Source organism: Choloepus didactylus, chromosome 2, assembly GCF_015220235.1.
Source record: "Choloepus didactylus isolate mChoDid1 chromosome 2, mChoDid1.pri, whole genome shotgun sequence".
In the NCBI taxonomy this organism is placed as follows: Eukaryota; Metazoa; Chordata; class Mammalia; order Pilosa; family Megalonychidae; genus Choloepus; species Choloepus didactylus.
In genome coordinates, this window is record NC_051308.1 from 232,784,562 (window position 1) to 232,802,054 (window position 17,493).

The following is a 17,493-nucleotide window of genomic DNA, read 5'->3' on the forward strand; positions in this document are numbered from 1 at the left end:
TTGAAGGACACTTAAAGAGGCTTGATAGCTAAATACAACGTGTGATTCTCAACTACAGTCAGTTCTTGCTATTCACGGTAGTTATGTTCTATAAAGTCAACACGAACACTGAATTTGCAAATGCTGAACCATTGCTCATAGGGGAAATGCAAGGTTAGGCTCCTGAAACCTTCAGTCACAACAATCTCATCAACCTGCCAATACATAACTTCATTTTATGCGTTTCTGTCTAAAGACACTTTATTTAATAGACATTGCCAATTCATTTGCATTGAATTCATGGCCAAGAGCACTATAATTCATGCCTGAACAAAGCTTACCTAATGCACGTATTTTCTCTGTAAGGTGCAGCATAGCCTTCTTGCATTTAGGGACACTGGATAGCACTTCAGCTCTGTGCTTGGGGACCATTTTAAACAGCGAAATCCCCAACAAAAAGCACAAAAATGTGAAAAACATGGCACCGAATCTAGTGTGTAAAGGACACCTGCTTACAGTATGAGAGTTGAGACAAGAAGACAGAGAGTTGCCTTATTTGAGCATGCATGTCAGGCAACTCAAATTTTTCACCTCTCTGTACATGTCTGGAAATGGCCACGAAAGTGCCACGAGTATTGATTTGACAAATAGGCAAATTCACAAGTAAGGAATCCATGAAGAAGGATCAACTGTGAATCCTTTTGCTCTAAGGCATTATTATTGGGACAGTTGGTGAAACTTCAGTAAAGGCTGAAGATTAGATGTATAAACTTTCCTTGTGAATTTCCTGATTTTGATGGTTTGATTATGGTTCTGTAGGAGAATGTCCTGTTTTGCAGGAAATTTAGACAGGGAAAATGTGATTTGTATCTATTTGCAACTTTCTGTATGTTTGAAATTGTTTCTCGAGTTCGATGGACTGGGTTTGATCTAGGGCAAGTTATTTAACTCTGAGTGTCAGTTTCATCATCAGTAAAATGAGGGTGAAAATTATAATACTTTATGGGGATGTTCAGAAGATTAAATGAGATAATATTTGTGGGCTGTTTAGCACAGAACTGGGCTCGTATACATAGTCCAAAATTTTGAGGAGCTGTGTAATTTTTGTGTCCATGCAATTCCTGATCCCTGGGAAATTGTGGGATAAGGTGGCAAACTCCAGTGCCAAGGAGGCCCGGGAAGGGAATGTAAAGGGAGAAGCAGGTTGGGTGTACAGTGACAACCAATACTAGGTCTCAGGCTCCGGGTCAAGAGGGCATCCACCACCAGTTCAGGAGATGTATTACTATGCCCAATGTCTCCAGATCTTTCCATTTTTTCCCAAGAGAAACCAGAAATTCATATTTCTATGTAAAATCTCCTGATTTTTAATACTAACAACTAATTTCAAATTTTTAAATACTCTATTTTTAATTGTGATACTATATATAACATAAAAATCATTTTAACCACTTCAAGTGGGCGATTCTTTGATGTTAACTACATTGACAGTGCTGTGTAATGTCACCACGGTCTAGTTCCAGACTGTTCTCATCATCCCTAACAAAAACTCACACTCGCTTAGCGATAACTCCCCATTCCCCCTTTCCCTCAACCCCTGGTAGCCATTATTCTGCTTTCTCTCTCTGAATTTGCTTAGTCTAAGTATCTCATATTAGGAAATCATACAATATTTGTCCTTTTGTGTCTGGCTTACTTCACTCGATATGATGTCTTCAAGGTTCATCCATGTTGTCACATGCACCAGCACTTCGCTTCTTTTTACTGCCAAATAACATTCTGGATACACCACATTTTAATATGTCCATTCATCTGTCGATGGACACTTGGGTTGCTTCCACCTTTCAGCTATTGTGAATAATGCTGAGATGAACACTGGTGAAAAAATATCTCTCCAAGTCCCTGCTGTCAATTGTTTGGGGTATATACCTAGAGTAGAATTGCTGGGTCCTAATGGCAATCTATGTTTAACTTTCTGAGGAGCTGCTAAACTGTTTCCACAGTGGCTGCTTCATTTTAAACTCCCACCAACAATGTACTGGAGTTCCTATTTCTCCCCATCCTGGCCAAGACTTTCTAGTGGGTGTGAAGTGGTATCTCACTGTAGCTTTAATTTGCATTTCTCTAATGGCTAATGATGTTGAGCATCTTTTCACATACTTCTCTGACATTTGAATATCTTCCTGGAGAAATGTCTACTCAAATCCTTGGCCTGTTTTTTAATTGGGTTGTTTTTCTTTTGTTGTTGAGTCATGGAAGTTCTTTTTACATTCTGGATATTAAACTGTTATCAGATAAATGGCTCCCGAATCTTTTCTCCCATTCTGTAAGTTGTCTTTTCACTTTTTTGACAATGCTCTTTGATACACAAAAGTTTTTAATTTTAATAAAGTCCATTTTATCTCTTTTTCTTCTGTTGCTTGTGCTTTTACTGAAAAATCTAAAAATCCATTGCCTACTTAAAAGCCCTGAAGATATTTCCCTGTTTTCTTATAAGAATTTAATAGTATTAGCTCTTATATTTAGGTTATTGCTCCATTTTGGACTAATTTTTGTATATGGTGAGAGGTAGGGGAACACATTCATTCTTTTGCATGTGGATTTCCAGTTGTCCGAGCATCAATTGCTGAAGAAACTCTTCTTTCCCCATTGAATGGTCTTGGCATCCTTGATGAAAATCAACTGGCCGTGGATGTGTGGATTTATCTCTGGACTCTCAATTCTATTCCATTGGTCTGTATGTCTGTCTCTAGGCCAGTACAACAATGTTTTGATTACCAAGGCTTTTTAGTAAGTTTTGAAATTAGGAAGTTTGAGTCCTCCAACTATTTTCTTCTTTATCAAGGTTGCTTTGGCTATTTAGGACCTGTTGCATATAAATTTTAGTAACAGATTTTCCATTTCTGCAAAAAAGGCCACTGGAATTTTGATAGGGACTGCATTGAATTTGTAGATTGCTTTAGGTGGTATTGCCATCTTAACAATATTAGGTCTTCCAATCCATGAACACAGGGTGTTTTTCCATTTATTTAGCAATTCTTTCAGCAATGTTTTATAGTTTTTATAGTTTTCAGTATATGAGTGTGCCAGTTTGAATGTATTATGTCCCCCCAAACGCCATTATCTTTGATGTAATCTTGTGTGAGCAGACCTATCAGTGTTAATTAGATTGTAATTCTTTGAGTGTTTCCATGGAGATGTGCCCCACCCAACTGTGGGTGATGACTCTGATTGGATAATTTCCATGGAGGTATTAGCCCACCCATTCAGGGTGGGTCTGAATTAAATTACTGAAGCACTATATAAGATCAGACAGAAGGAGCAAGCTGCTACAGCCAAGAGGGACACTTTGAAGAATGCACAGAAGCTGAGAGAGTAGCTGCAGATGAGAGACAGTTTGAAGATGGCCATTAAAACCAGACTCTTGCTCCGGAGAAGCTAAGAGAGGACAAACACACCAAGAGCAACTAAGAGTGACATTTTTAAGGAACTACAGCCTAGAGAGGAACGTTCTGGGAGAAACCAGAACTTTGAAGCAGATGCCAGCCACATCTTCCCAGCTAACAGAGGTTTTCCGGACACCATTGGCCATCCTCCAGTGAAGGTACCTGATTGTTGATGACTTACCTTGGAACACTTTATGGCCTTAAGACTATAACTTTGTAACCAAATAAGACCCCTTTTTAAAAGCCGATCCATTTCTGGTGTTTTGCATTCCAGCAGCATTAGCAAACTAGAACAATGGGTCTATCACTTCCTTGGTTAAACTTATTCCCAGATATTTTATTCTTTTAGATGGAATTGTTTTCTTGATTTCCTTTTCAGATTGTTCATTACTGGTGTATAGAAACCCACTGGCTTCTGCATGTTTATCTTGTATCCTGCAACTCTGCTGAATTCATTTATTAGCTCTAGTAGCTTTCTTATGGATTCTTTAGAATCTATATAGAGGCTCATGTCCTCTGTGATTTGGGATAACTTGATTTCTTCCTTTCCAATTTGGATTCTTTTCATTTCTTTCTCTTGCCTGATTGCTCTGACTAGAACTTCCAGTACAATGTTGAATAACAGTGGTGACAGCAGGCATCCTTGTCTTGTTCCTGATCTTAGGGGGAAAGCTTTCAGTCTTTCATCACGGAGTATGCTATTTGTTGTGGGTTTTTCATAAATGCCTTTTATCATGTTAAATAAGTACCCTTCTATTCCTAGTTTTCTGAGTGTTTTTATCATGAAATGATGCAGGACTTTGTCAAATGCCTTTTCTGCATTGATTGAGATGATCATGTGGTTTTTGCCCTTCATTCTACTAATGTGATTGTGCTCGTTTGGATATATATGTCCCCCACAAAAGTCATGATCTTTTAACCCAATCTTGTTGGGTGGAAACTTTTGATTGAGTATTTCCATGGAGATGTGACTCACCCAACTGTGGGTGATACTTTTGATTAGAGTATTTCCATGGAGATGTGGCCCTGCCCATTAAGGGTGGGTCTTGATTAGTGCACTGGAGTATTTAAGAGAGAAGCTAAGAGCCAATACAGACCCAGAAGCTTGCTGACACTTAGAGATGGTTGACAATGTGGACAGAAGGATGTTTGGAGATGCTAAGCTAAGAGATGAAGACTGGAGTTTGCCCTGGAGACGCTAAGGCCATTTGGAAACACAACCTGGGAGCAAAGAAACAGCAGATGCCAGCCATGTGCCTTCCAGCTGACAGAGAGGTGTTCCAGATGCCATCGGCTGTTCTTCAGTGAAGGTATGAAGGTATCCTCTTGTTGATGTCTTATTATGGACACTTTTATGGACTTTGTACTGTAAATTTGCAGCCAAATAAACCCCCTTTATAGGAGCCGATCCATTTCTGGTATTTTGCAGAATGGCAGCATTAGCAAACAGGAACAGTGATATATTACATTAATCGATTTCCTTTTGTTAAACCATCCTTACCTTCCTGGAATAAACCCCACTTGGTCATGTTGTAAAATCCTTTTAATATAATGTTGGATTCAGTATGCTGGTATTTGTTGAGGTCTTTGGCATCCATATTCATAATGGATATTGGTCTGTAATTTTCTTTTGCTATTTTTGTTTCCTTTTGGTATCAGGGTAGTGCTGTCCTCATAAATGAATTAGGAAATATTCCCTTCTCTTCTGTTTTTGGGAAGAGTTTGAGAAAGATTGGTGTTAAATCTTTAAATGTTTGGTAGAATTCAGTAGTGAAACCATCCAGTCCTGGACCTTTCTTTGTTGGGAGTCTTTTAATTACTGATTCAATCTCTTTACTTGTTACAGGTCTGTTGATATTTTCTATTTCTTCCTGTATCAGATTAGGTCATTTGTATGTTTCAAGGAATTTGTCCATTACATCCAGGTTTTCTAATTTGTTGGCATATAATTGTTCATAGAATGCTCTTATAATTATTTTTATTTCTGTAAGGTTGGTAGTAATGTCCCCACTTTTATTCCTGATTTTAGTTATTTATGTCCTCTCTCTGTTTTTTGTTGTTGTTGTTGTTGTTGTTGTTGTTGGTTGGTTGGTCGGTCAGTCGGGCTAAAGATTTGTCAATTTTATTGATCTTTTCCAGAAACAAACTTTTGGTTTTGTTGATTTTCTCTATTTTTCTATTCTCTATTCCTTTGATCTCTGCTCTAATCTTTTTTTAATATATATTTTATTGAGATATATTCACATACCACACAGTCATACAAAACAAATCGTACATCAATTGTTCACAGTACCATTACATAGTTGTACATTCATCACCAAAATCAATCCCTGACACCTTCATTACCACACACACAAAAATAACAAGAATAATAATTAAAGTGAAAAAGAGCAATTAAAGTAAAAAAGAACTCTGGGTGCCTTTGTCTATTTGTTTGTTTGTTTCCTTCCCCCATTTTTCTACTCATCCATCCATAAACTAGACAAAGGGGAGTGTGGTCCTTATGACTTTCCCAACCCTATTGTCACCCCTCATAAACTACATTTTTATACAATCGTCCAAGATTCATGGGTTCTGGGTTGTAGTTTGATAGTTTCAGGTATCTACTGCCAGCTACCCCAATTCATTAGAACCTAAAAAGGGTTGTCTAACATGGAATATGACTCCCGGGGAGGAATGTAGACTGGCATCGTGGGACGGAGAGCATCTTCTTGACCAAAAGAGGGATGTGAAAGGAAATGAAATAAGCTTGAGTGGCAGAGAGATTCCAAAAGGAGCCGAGAGATCACTCTGGTGGGCACTCTTATGTACAATTTAGACAACCCTTTTTAGGTTCTAAAGAATTGGGGTAGCTGGTGGTGGATACCTGAAACTATCAAACTACAACCCAGAACCCATGAATCTCGAAGACAGTTGTATAAAAATGTAGCTTATGAGGGGTGACAATGGGATTGGGAAAGCCATAAGGACCACACTCCCCTTTGTCTAGTTTATGGATGGATGAGTAGAAAAATAGGGGAAGGAAACAAACAAACAAAGGTACCCAGTGTTCTTTTTCCTTTAATTGCTCTTTTTCACTTTAATTATTATTCTTGTTATTTTTGTGTGTGTGCTAATGAAGGTGTCAGGGATTGATTTAGGTGATGAATGTACAACTATGTAATGGTACTGTGAACAATCGAATGTACAATTTGTTTTGTATGAGTGCGTGGTATGTGAATGTATCTCAATAAAATGAAGATTAAAAAAAAAAAAAAAAAAAGGGTTGTCTATACTGTGCGTAAGAGTGCCCACCAGAATGACCTCTCAGCTCATTTTGGAATCTCTCTGCCACTGAAGCTTATTTCATTTCCTTTCTTTTCCCCCTTTTGGTCAAGAAGATGTTCTCCATCCCACGATGCCGGATCTACATTCCTCCCCGGGAGTCATATTCCACGTTGCCAGGGAGATTCACTCCCCTGGGTGTCTGATCCCACGTAGTGGGGAGGGCAGTGATTTCACCTCTCAAGTTGGCTTATCTGCTCTAATCTTTATGATTTCCTTCCTTCTACTACCTTTGGGTTTAGTTTGCTCTTCTTGTTCTATTTTCTTTAGGTGTGAAGTTAGGTTATTGATTTGTGATTGTTCTTCTTTTTATTGTAGGTATTTAGAGCTATAAATTTCCCTCTGAGCACTGCCTTCACCTCCTTCCATAAGCTTTAGTATGTTGTGTTTCCATTTTCATTTGTCTCAATCTATTTCCCAATTTCCCTTGTGATTCCTTCTTTGACCTATTGGTGGGAGGTGTGTTGTTTAATTTCCACATAATTGTAAATTTTCCAGTTTTCCTTCTGTTATTGACTTCTAGTCTTTTTCTATTGTGGTCCAAGATGATTCTTTGCATGATTTGAATATTCTTTAATTTATTAAATTTGATTTGTGGGCTATCATGCAGTCTATCCTGGAAAATGTTCTATTTACACTTGAGAAGAATGTGTATTCTGCTATTGTTGGGTGAAGTGTTCTATATATGCCCATTAGGTTTAATTGGTTAATAGTGTTGTTGAACTTTTGATCTTCTGTTAGGATATTCTACTGATTATTAAAACTGGTCTATCGAGGTCTCTGTCTATTATGGTAGAACCACTTAGTTCTCCCTTCAGTTTCTGCTTTGCATATTTGGGGGCTTTATTGTGAGGTTATTTCAAATCTTAAGTGGGCCAAATGTTTGTGAATCAACTGCAGCAGGAGGAGTTCTGAAAGCTTGTCTGGAACATCTAAAAACATTTGTGCACCCCTGCTGGTGGACAGAAGAAACAACAAACTACTGTCCACACCTCTTTCGGAGAGTCTGGGCTGGACACACCAGGACGTCACCCCCACACACCTCCATGTGCCTCTGCCAGTTGGACGAGAGGGTGAACACCTGACCAAGATGGGGCCAATCAGCTCCTTTATCCCAAGAATATGGAATTGGAGACCCAAGAGACTGATTTGGTCAAATGCCCATGGGCGCCGAGCCTGAAGATGGTGCAGAACCAGGACCAGCATTCAACAAAGCAAACCACAGTCACGTTCAAGCTGAGGTTCAAGGGGATCGGAAAGGCCATAGGAAAGCAAAAAAGGCAGGCGGGCAGAGAAACACGGGAGAAAAAGACAGAGTGAGGCAGGGGCTGTGTAGCCCTGGAAAAACTAGTTGAATGTTCACAATAAAAATAGTAGCAATAACACTAGTGACCTTTATCTAGCACTCTCTAGACCAGGCTCTGTTTAAAGACTTTACATGCATTATCTCATTTCGTCCTCACAGCAACTCTATAAAGTAGGCACTTTCATTATCCCCATTTTGCAGGTGAGGAAACTGAGGCACAAAGACTTTCCCTCCCAGCTTTGAATATCCAGGAGAGGGAAGCACAGAAGCCTATAACACAAGATAGAACTAATATTCAGTTGGCAGCTACCGTGCCTGCTTGCTGTTTCGGTGCAGGATGAGGCTGGATTCCCGGTGCCTTTGCAAGGAGGCCAACTAAGCCAGAAGGTAGCCTCAGCATCCTGCCTTAGCCTTCCTGTATCTCCTAAAAGGGAAAATGTGGAGGGGGGAATGGGGGAGAGGCATAGCATGGGGTAAATGTGGGCCAGGAGCCCAGACCCCACAGGCCCTGCTTCCAGCCGATCTGCACAGCACATGCCACAAACCCTCCTCAAAGGGCTCTGCAGTCTCCACTGGGGACAGGCGGGCTTGGAATTGTCTGCTGTGCCAAGGAGAGGTTGGATTTCTCTGACTGGGGCCTGGCCAAAGTGCCAGAAAGAACAAGAGGCCAAGGCCTTTGCTTTCTGGCTTCGGGTTACGGCTCCTACCCAGGGCTCAGAGCACCAGGCAAGGCTGCTGGGCATGGGGGGTGCTGGTCAGCTGACAGTGGACAGGGCCCAGGGTCTGTTCTAGAAGCTGCCATCCCATAAAGATGAAGGAGATGTGGCCCTGGCTGCTGGGGACTCAGTGGGTCTCCAGCCATGCCAAGCAGACCAGGCCACACTGGGGGCTGGACAGAAATTCTCCAGACGGGAAGGGCCTGGGCATGGGGACAAGAGACTGCAGTGATTCTCCGGGGAACCTCAGCCCCGGCCCGCCCAGGCTGTGGCAGGAGGGCCTGGCCGTGGCCGCAGCCTGGCACCGGCCCCAGAAGCCTTCAGCGTTCCCGGGTTTCACCGCCGAGGGCTGGGAGGCTCCATACGCTCCCTGGTCACCCAGATGAAAGGAGCTTTCTAAGAGTCATAAAACCATCCCCACTCAGAACAATGGGCCCTTCTCCAGCTGCGTCCTTCACATAAACTCCCATTAGCAACGCACCAGAAGCTGCAGGCAGGAGTTTTATAGACTGGCTTTTTGGACCAGTCCCAGTACTCATTAATACTCACTCCCTCCCCTGCTCGGAGGCTGCATAAAATCACTCCCATTGACAGAGGCCTACTGTGTGCTGGGCCCTATGGTGTCTTAATCCTGCAAAGAAGGAGGAAACTGAAGCCCAGAGAGGTTAAGTGATGTGCTCAAGGCCACACCATGGACAAGTGGAAGAGCTGGGGTCTAAATTCAGAGTGGATGCTCCTTCCCCCACACCACGCAACCTCAGGTTAGGATCATCCATGCCCTTGCTGGGAAACCAAGGAGGCTAGGCTGAATGCTTTATTATGCTTGCTCCTGGAAACAAGCATCTTCCAAGACCTCGAAGCCCTCACCAGGCTGGTCCTGCTGACCTACCCAACATGGCAGCTGAGGCACAGACGGGTGGGTCACTGCAGAAGGGAAAGCCAGCACATCAGGGACATAACATGAAGCCTGTCCCCTCAGATGCAGCCCAGAATCCCTTACCAGGCCTCCCACTCACCAAGCCCTTCCACCCCCACCCTCCTCTGAACGCCAAGATGAGAATGATGGGACCCTCATAGAACATTCTCTGTGATAGGCCCTGTGCTGCTCTTGCTTTCTCCCATTTACTCTTGCAAGGATGCTCTAGAGGGGCTGCTTTCAAAATCTCCTTCTACACATGAGGAACTGGGGGCACAGAGGGGTAAGTAGCTGCCTAAGTTGGCACAGCAAGTAAGCAACAAGGTCCAGGGCTATCTGACTCCACCCCACTTTGCTGACTCCAAACTACCTACTGTGGGGTTCAGGAGACCCTCCACTCCAACCCACTCAATCCCACAGTCCCGGCTCACAACTCTGGGTGTCACCGCAGGTGCATGGATAATGACAGTAGTATCCTCTCTTGGCTGGGTACCTTCTAGGTACACACCTCTTTACAATCTCCTGTCCACACAGCTCTCAATGTCAGTATGGCCATTCCTATTTTTGCAGAGGGGGAAACTGAGGCTCAGAAAGGGGAATAGTCTTACCTATGGCACCACAGACCCGGGACGTGGATGTGACAGGTTGTGAACCCACTCCTGACAGGTTCCAGAACTGAGGCACCTTCCAAGTAAGCCAGATGAGAGTTAAAACAGGCCGTTCCAACAGGGGCTGGGCACACATTGAACAAATACCCCTTAAGTGCCTTGGATGGATTTGGCACCGTTCCAGGAGCTGGAGGTACAGCAGTAAACAAGACCAGCTTGTCTTCGCCCTGATCATCCCCATGGGAACCACCAGGGACCCCCTGACCATATCTGCCACCTCTCTGAGTCCCACCTCTGCTGCCCTTGGCCACCCTACCTCCCCCCTGCTTCTGGGAGTTTTCCAAATAGCCTGCACAAGCCCTTGCCAATCTATGGCTCTTCATCTTGTGACTTATTGCTGCCCAAAGACTTTTCACAACCAGCTCCTAACTGGGCAAACCAGACAGATAGCTCAGGCTTCCCAGAGGAGCTGAGCCGCCAGGGGGCATGGCCAGCACCCTCACCCCTTTGTTGATGTGACTTGCTTATGAGCTGCCCCGCCCGGAGCAGCGAGCTGGCTTGGGGCCTGCCCTGTGCTGCCATGTCCTTGTTACTTTCTGTTGCTTCCAAGGGCAACCAGCCTGCCCAGAACAACTCATGGGCACAGACGGTCACTTATTTAGTGCTAGACACTGTGTTAGGTGATTTTAATCATCTTCATCATCATCATCACCACCACAACTAACATTTATTGAGCACTTATACATGCCAGGCTCTGGGCCAACACTTTACCCAAATTATCTCATTGAATCTTCACAATAGCCCCATGATGTAAGTACTGTAGTCCTCCCCATCCAGCAGATGAGGAAACTGATGAAAAGAGAAGTTAAGTCTGTAGCACAAGGTACTATGCTGTTTGTTAAATCATCTGTTGCTCCCAGGATACTATAATCTCTCTGAGGGCAGGTTCATGTCTGTTTTGTATAGAATTATATCTTCAGAATACAGTGCATGGCTCAGAATGGACCCTTAATAATAGTCTTTAAATGGATAGATGGACAGATGGATGGATGGACAGATGGTTAAATGGAAGGATGAATGGATGGATTGATGGATCACTGGATGAATGAATTGTTGATAGATGGATGGATGGATGAATGGATAGGTGGATGGACAGACGAACAGATGGACGGATGGTTACAAGGAAGGAAGAATGGATGGACTGACGGATCACTGGATGGATGAACGGTTGGATGGATGGTTAAATGAAAGGATGAATGGGTAGATCAGCGGATCACCGGATGGATGAATGGTTGGATGGATGGAAGGTTGGATGGTAGATGGATGATGGATATGAATGGGCACACAAATGGATGGATGGATGATGGTTCAACGAATGTTTGGATGGATGGTTGAGTGCAATTGAAAAAGAAGAGGAGAAGAACTGGAAGGCACTTCCTCCCCCACTCCCACTCACACACACCTTCAGCGAAGGCGGAAATAAGCTCAATGCAGTTTCTCTGCTAACTGGAAAATCCAGGCAATATTTCAGGGAGAGCAGAGAGAAGTTTGTTGGTTTTTAGGGGGCAGGGAAAAGGGAGTATCATGTGGGTGATGAACTTTGAGATAGCTGAATAAAAACAGCAGCATTTAGACTCTGATCAAGCACTTACCCTCTTCCCAGAAACCACCACATTGCCAGGGAATTTAATCTTTTGAATCCCAAACCACATTTCTCAGGGGCGGCCACAAAATGTGCCGGGGGCATGAAGTAGGAACAGCCATAAAATGTGCCCAGTGTAGTAAGTTCTCTGGCCCATGGCTCTGGGACGGGGACTGGGAACAGAGCTGAGCAGCCAACACCAAACAATTCCCTGGGTGATAGGAAAACCATGAGATTTTGGAGTCTGGAGCTTTAAGGGGTTTTTTCCTAGTTAATTTAAGAGGTCTCGCACTAACCAACAAACCCTCCTACCTGGTGCGTTGCTATCAGGGGTTGAGCCAGTCAGCTGGATTCTGGGCAAGATCAGTGAGAAGCAGGCTGCCCCCCACTCCTCAGCCAGAGCCTGTGGCTTCCAGTTTCCTGTGGGGTGTGGGGTCAGGACCCTGAGATGAGGATACCAGCAATCCCAGGAGAGTGGACACTGAGGCCTGTGGCCCAGTTTTGCAGTTTCCAGAACAACTTTTAAAAAGAGAGGAAAAGAAAAAACTAATCTACTTAGAGACATCTCTGTTCTGAACGGGGCATGTCATTAAGGACACGATGGAGCAGCCTGCCATCGCCATCCCAGAGCCTGGACTCTTTGCCGGAAATGGACTGACTGCAGGTGAGGGCTAGGGTGGGCATCAGTGCCAGGGACATGCCCTTCCTGTTACTGAGCACTTACTATGCAACAGGTTTCCTCCAAGTGCTCTGTCTGGGATAACTCATTTAAGCTCCATAACCTCTCAGCGGGTTCGGTATTATTAAGTCCCTTTACAGATGCATAAACCAAGACCAGTGACTTGCCCAAGTTGATCCCAGCAGGAAGGACAGAGCTGGGATTTGAACTCAGGTCTGACCCCAAAGTCCATTCTTTTTCCATTAACAGCAAGGCAGAAAGGGCCTCAGGAAGCCTCTCCCCCACCCAAGTTGGGCCAACGTTGGCATCCTGAATTTAGTGCAAAAATTGGCCACACAGAGTAGGAGCAGAGTGAGGTGCTCACTCCAGCCTTGCCAAACATGACCCTCCGCCACCTTCCTGAGCCCCCGGGGCCTGGTGATGATGCAGAAAGAGGAAGCCGTGAGCTGGCAGTCTCCCCGAGGGCACCAGGGGCACGTCCATTCGAGGATTCAGAGAGTTTCAGAGCTGGAAGATCTAAGCCAACACCCTTCTTTTCAGAGGGGGAAACTGAGGCCTGGAGAGGGCAGAGGACAAGAGCACACCAGGTGTGAAGAAGGCACGGGGAGCAGAGGCAGCCTCCCGGCTCCCAGACCCAGGCCCCTCCCCACCCCCCATCTCAAACAAGCCCTGACATTGGAGCCCCTTTTATCAGATGGAATGAATGCTTATCAGATTTAATTACAACATTGCCCAGGGGGAGAGACAGGGAGGGAGGGCGGGCAGGGCTGCTGCCTGACCCCGCCGGCTCCCTCTCTCTCCACTGGGGCATCGGTAGCTGGTTTGTTGTGCCCAGGCTGGGCTGGGCCAGGTGGGGGGCTCAGGATTACCTGTGGGGCAGGTCCCAGTGTGGCCTGGAGAGCTCTCTGTGCTCCTGGTCCCCTGGGAGCAAGGGCTGCCTGTGCCCCTGTGGGGGTGGGGGGGAGAAGGGTGTCTTTCCCACTCCCCTGGAGTGCAAAGTGGGAGGGGCCTAAGCAGGGGAGCTAGGGACCCACCTGCCTGGACCCACCTGCTCCCATGAGTCTCACCTCCTTGAATCCAAAGGGTCTGTGTCCCCAAACCCACCTCCATGCTCCAGGCCTGGTGCCCTGGCAGACCCCACCCGCAGGTAGGAGGTGGGAGGTACACACCTGTGATGTGATGTGCTCTTGAATCCCTACCCAACCCCCTTACTGGTCCTGTGAACTTGAGCAAGTTCCTGAACTTCCCTGAGTCTCAGCTTCCCCTCCGTAAAGCATGGCTTGTGTTCCCACATCACAAGGTGCTTGCGAGGATTAAATGTCAAGACTCTCCTGGTAACCAAGGGACCACAGACGCCACTTGGGTAATGACCTCTCTTCATGCTAGCTCTGCGTGCATATTATGCCCTGGTTTTTAAAGGCATTCCCAGCCATGTCTACAATTTGCAGCCCTCGGTGAAAACAGAAGGAAGAAATTATCATCCCCTGCAGCCAGATGGGGCCACCCAGGCCCCAAAAGTTTGTGCAGCTTCTCCAACATCCCATAATATTTGGAGGCAGAAACAAGAACAGAACCTGTGGCTCACACATCCCACCAAAGTGCAGCCCAGCCCAGAGGGGCTGAGTGGGAAGGGAACGAAATGAGGAGTCAACCAAGCTGGGCCATGACCTTGGACAGGCCGTGACCTTGGACAGTGACCTTGGGCGATATGAGCTTTCAACTTTCTGACTGATAATTTTAGTGCCCTTGACCAGCTGTGTTACCCTGGGCAACTGAGTTCACCTCTCTGTGCCTCGGTTTCCTCATCTGGCCAGTGTCCAATAAATGGAAATGTAGGCAATGTTACTGTCATTATTTATTATTAGCAGTGTTACTATTAAGAGAAGATGAGGACAGAACAGGCTCACTTTAGGTAACTCTTGCCCATACAAGTGTCCTAGAGAGGAAGCCCTGGGCTCAAGGAAAGAGATATCAGAGAGACTTCGCTCACCTCCGGGGTGGTGAAGCTAGGATGTGGACAGACAAGACCAGTCCCCACCCCGAATCCTCCAAAATCCCACCAGCTAACGACATCCTGCTGGAAGGACTGCCGGCATCACTCCCAGGAGGACCTCAGCCTTCAGTGGGGGCAGAAGAGAGCTGGTGGCCCCCAGCTAAGCCTCAGGAGACCCTGATTCAGGGCTGAAAGACCCTCCTCAGCAGCCTCTGACACTTCTGCTTCAGACTCTTGTTGGAAGGAGATGGATGAGGATTCTCTGGAGGAAAAACCACAAAGAGGAGCGGGCAGCCTCGGGGTGGTGCCTTCTCTGATAGGATCCAGGAAGGATGGTGTGACTCTGCCATCTCAGCTGTGTGTCCACAGGCAGGTTGCCGCACCTCTCTGAGCCTCCCACCCTTGGCTACGGGTATATTCACTGTGGGGATCGCAACTCCCAGGCTGTGTGTAGCAAGCCCCCCCTGGAGGACACACGTAGACATGCTTTGTAAACTGTCGTGGGCCTTAAGATGAGGCACTGCCTTTGTTAATCACAAAGGGACTCTTAATAGATGGGCAAGGTAGGGCTTAGATCACAGAGGCCACTCCAGAAGGTGATCATGGAAAGAAGACAAAAGACAGGGGGCCCAGGCTCTTCCTGCTTCCTCTGACACACCCACCCACCCTTTCAGCCTCCCTTTGTCCAAGTGGGCTCCTTGGAATTCCCTGATAGTGGCATTTGGGGTCAAAATCCTGGGCAAGCTGCTTTTTACCCTCCTGGGGCACCCCAGAGAGTCATCAGCCATTTGTCCTGCACTCTGGCAGCCAGGGGACTCTGTGAGGCATAGGGGGATCTGCCAAGGAGCTGAAGCAGGGAAAAGGAGAAAAGCTTCGACAGGGACATTTGTGGCCCCAGGTCCCTGGGAGGTCAGCAAGCAAAAGGGATCCACCACGGTCTAAACATCCTTACAACCTGCCAGGCAGGACCCATCCGAATACATCTTATCATCATTTCAAGGCAATAAAGTGACGGAGGTGAGAGCCTGGTCCAACTCTAGGACCAGACACTCCTGGGTTCCAATCTCGGCTCCCCCTCTTCAAGCTGAGAAATCTTGACTAAATTATTTAACCTCCCTGTGCCTCTTTCCTTGGCTATAAAATAAGAATGACAAAAATAATACTTCCCTCATAGGGTGTTGGGGAATTAAATGAGTGAACACGTGTAACGTGCTTAGTTAGCAGAGTGCCAGTAGTTGCGTATCATCCTTCTCCAGACATTTTGCCAGGCAAATGAAAGAGGCTGCTCCAAGAGCAGAGAGCTCTCCATTGCCAGAGAGACTCTAGCCATGGTTAAACAACTACCTGTCAGGGATTCGTGGCAAGGATTTGCCCGAGTGACCTTTAAAACGCCTCCCAATCGTGAGCCCATAAAATCATGCCCTGTGAAATTGCACTCGCTGCATTCCTCCCCCTAATGCAGCCAGGGTGGGCAGGGATGGGAGGAGGCGACCCGGGTGGGAAAATGACGGAGAAGGAGACAGGAGCAATGCTGAGGAGCTTGGTTCTGGCTTCCAGCCCCTGCCCTGTCCCTGATTCACTGTGTGAACTTGAGTCCCTCCCTCCCCGCCAAGCCTCAGTTGCCCCATCTGTAAAATGATGTGGTTGAGCTGAGTGCTCTTTGAGGCCATATTGAGCTACAACCATCCACCTCTAGGACCTACGAAGGGAGCAGGGAAAGTTTCCACCTGCTCCCTTGTGGTGCTCCCTCTGCCATCCTCACCCCCACTTTGCCCTGATCCCCACCCCCCACCCCCAACAACATGTCCACCAGGGTCAGGGTCCCCTCACCTGCCAAGGCTCCCAGTGGCGTTTTCCCCACCACGCCCATCACGGTGTCCCCAAGCCCTGCCGCCACCTGGAAGCGAGCAGGTGTCCCTGGGCCAGGAGCCCAAGGGTGTCGGCAGCAGACTGCCGTCACCCCCACCTTTAGTGACCCCCAAGGGATCTGCTCCCACTCAGCAAGGGACAGAGGTTTTTAAACAAGAAGCTGACCTGGATCCCGGGCAGTCGTCTTCCAGCCTTAGGGGAAGAGGGCAAGCGAGCAGGGCAGGCCCTGCCGGTGGGGAAGGGTCCCTGCTGTCCGTCACAGCAGCAGGCGGGTGGGCGGGAGCCCAGGGCTCTAGCACAATGGATCCCCGGGCTGGGCGTGCAGAGGACCCGGGCATGTGAGTCACTCACTCACCAGACCTGCCGGGCAGGCGGGCAGGACAGGGGGCGGCCCCTGGCAGCCCACAAGGAAGGACGAGACTAAGTCAGGCTGGGCCAGGCCAGGATGGGCTGGGCTGGGCTGGGCTGGGCTGGGCTGGGAGGACCAGGAAGTTGGCAGGGGTGAGAACGGGAGGAGGAGTACAAACGAGGGAGGTGTCCTAAAGGGGGTGACAGCAGAAGGGCTGTGCTTTGACAGCTGCCCACTGGGCCTGGGAAGGCGCATGAGTCTCAGGCACTGGGGAGGGCGGGAAGTTTCACCATGGGCCAGGACACTTTCAACCAGAGTAGGCCGAAAAGAACCTGGCTTTGAAGTCAGAAAGATCCAGGGCCAAATCCCTGCCCTTTCCAGGTGTGTGACCTCACGCCAGTGACCACACTTCTCTGTGTCTCCAATTCCTCCTAGATAAATAATATAATAGTAAATAATAACAACCCCGACCTCACAAGGTTCTCGGGACAATGAGGCCTTAGGGAAAGGACTTAGCACAAGTCCTGGCTCCTAAGGGATCATCAGTAAATGGAGGCTCTGACTTATGTCAACTCCTCTACCAGAGGAGCTCGCACACCCAGGAGGCCTTATTTGTGTTCTTATCACCAATGTGCATCACCTATAGGTTTTAGCCAAACATATTCC

At 46.7% G+C, this 17,493-nt stretch overlaps 1 protein-coding gene across 1 annotated transcript in view; it reads right to left on the bottom strand.

The window, feature by feature from the left end:
• The window catches only part of ARHGEF10L (Rho guanine nucleotide exchange factor 10 like), a 167,741-nt gene extending 150,932 nt beyond the window's left edge, over window positions 1-16,809 (bottom strand). The window contains exon 1 of the mRNA XM_037828364.1: window positions 16,644-16,809. The gene's annotated coding sequence lies outside the window, so the exon portion shown is untranslated. The remainder of the gene's footprint in view (window positions 1-16,643) is intronic.
• Window positions 16,810-17,493: the final 684 nt, after the last annotated feature.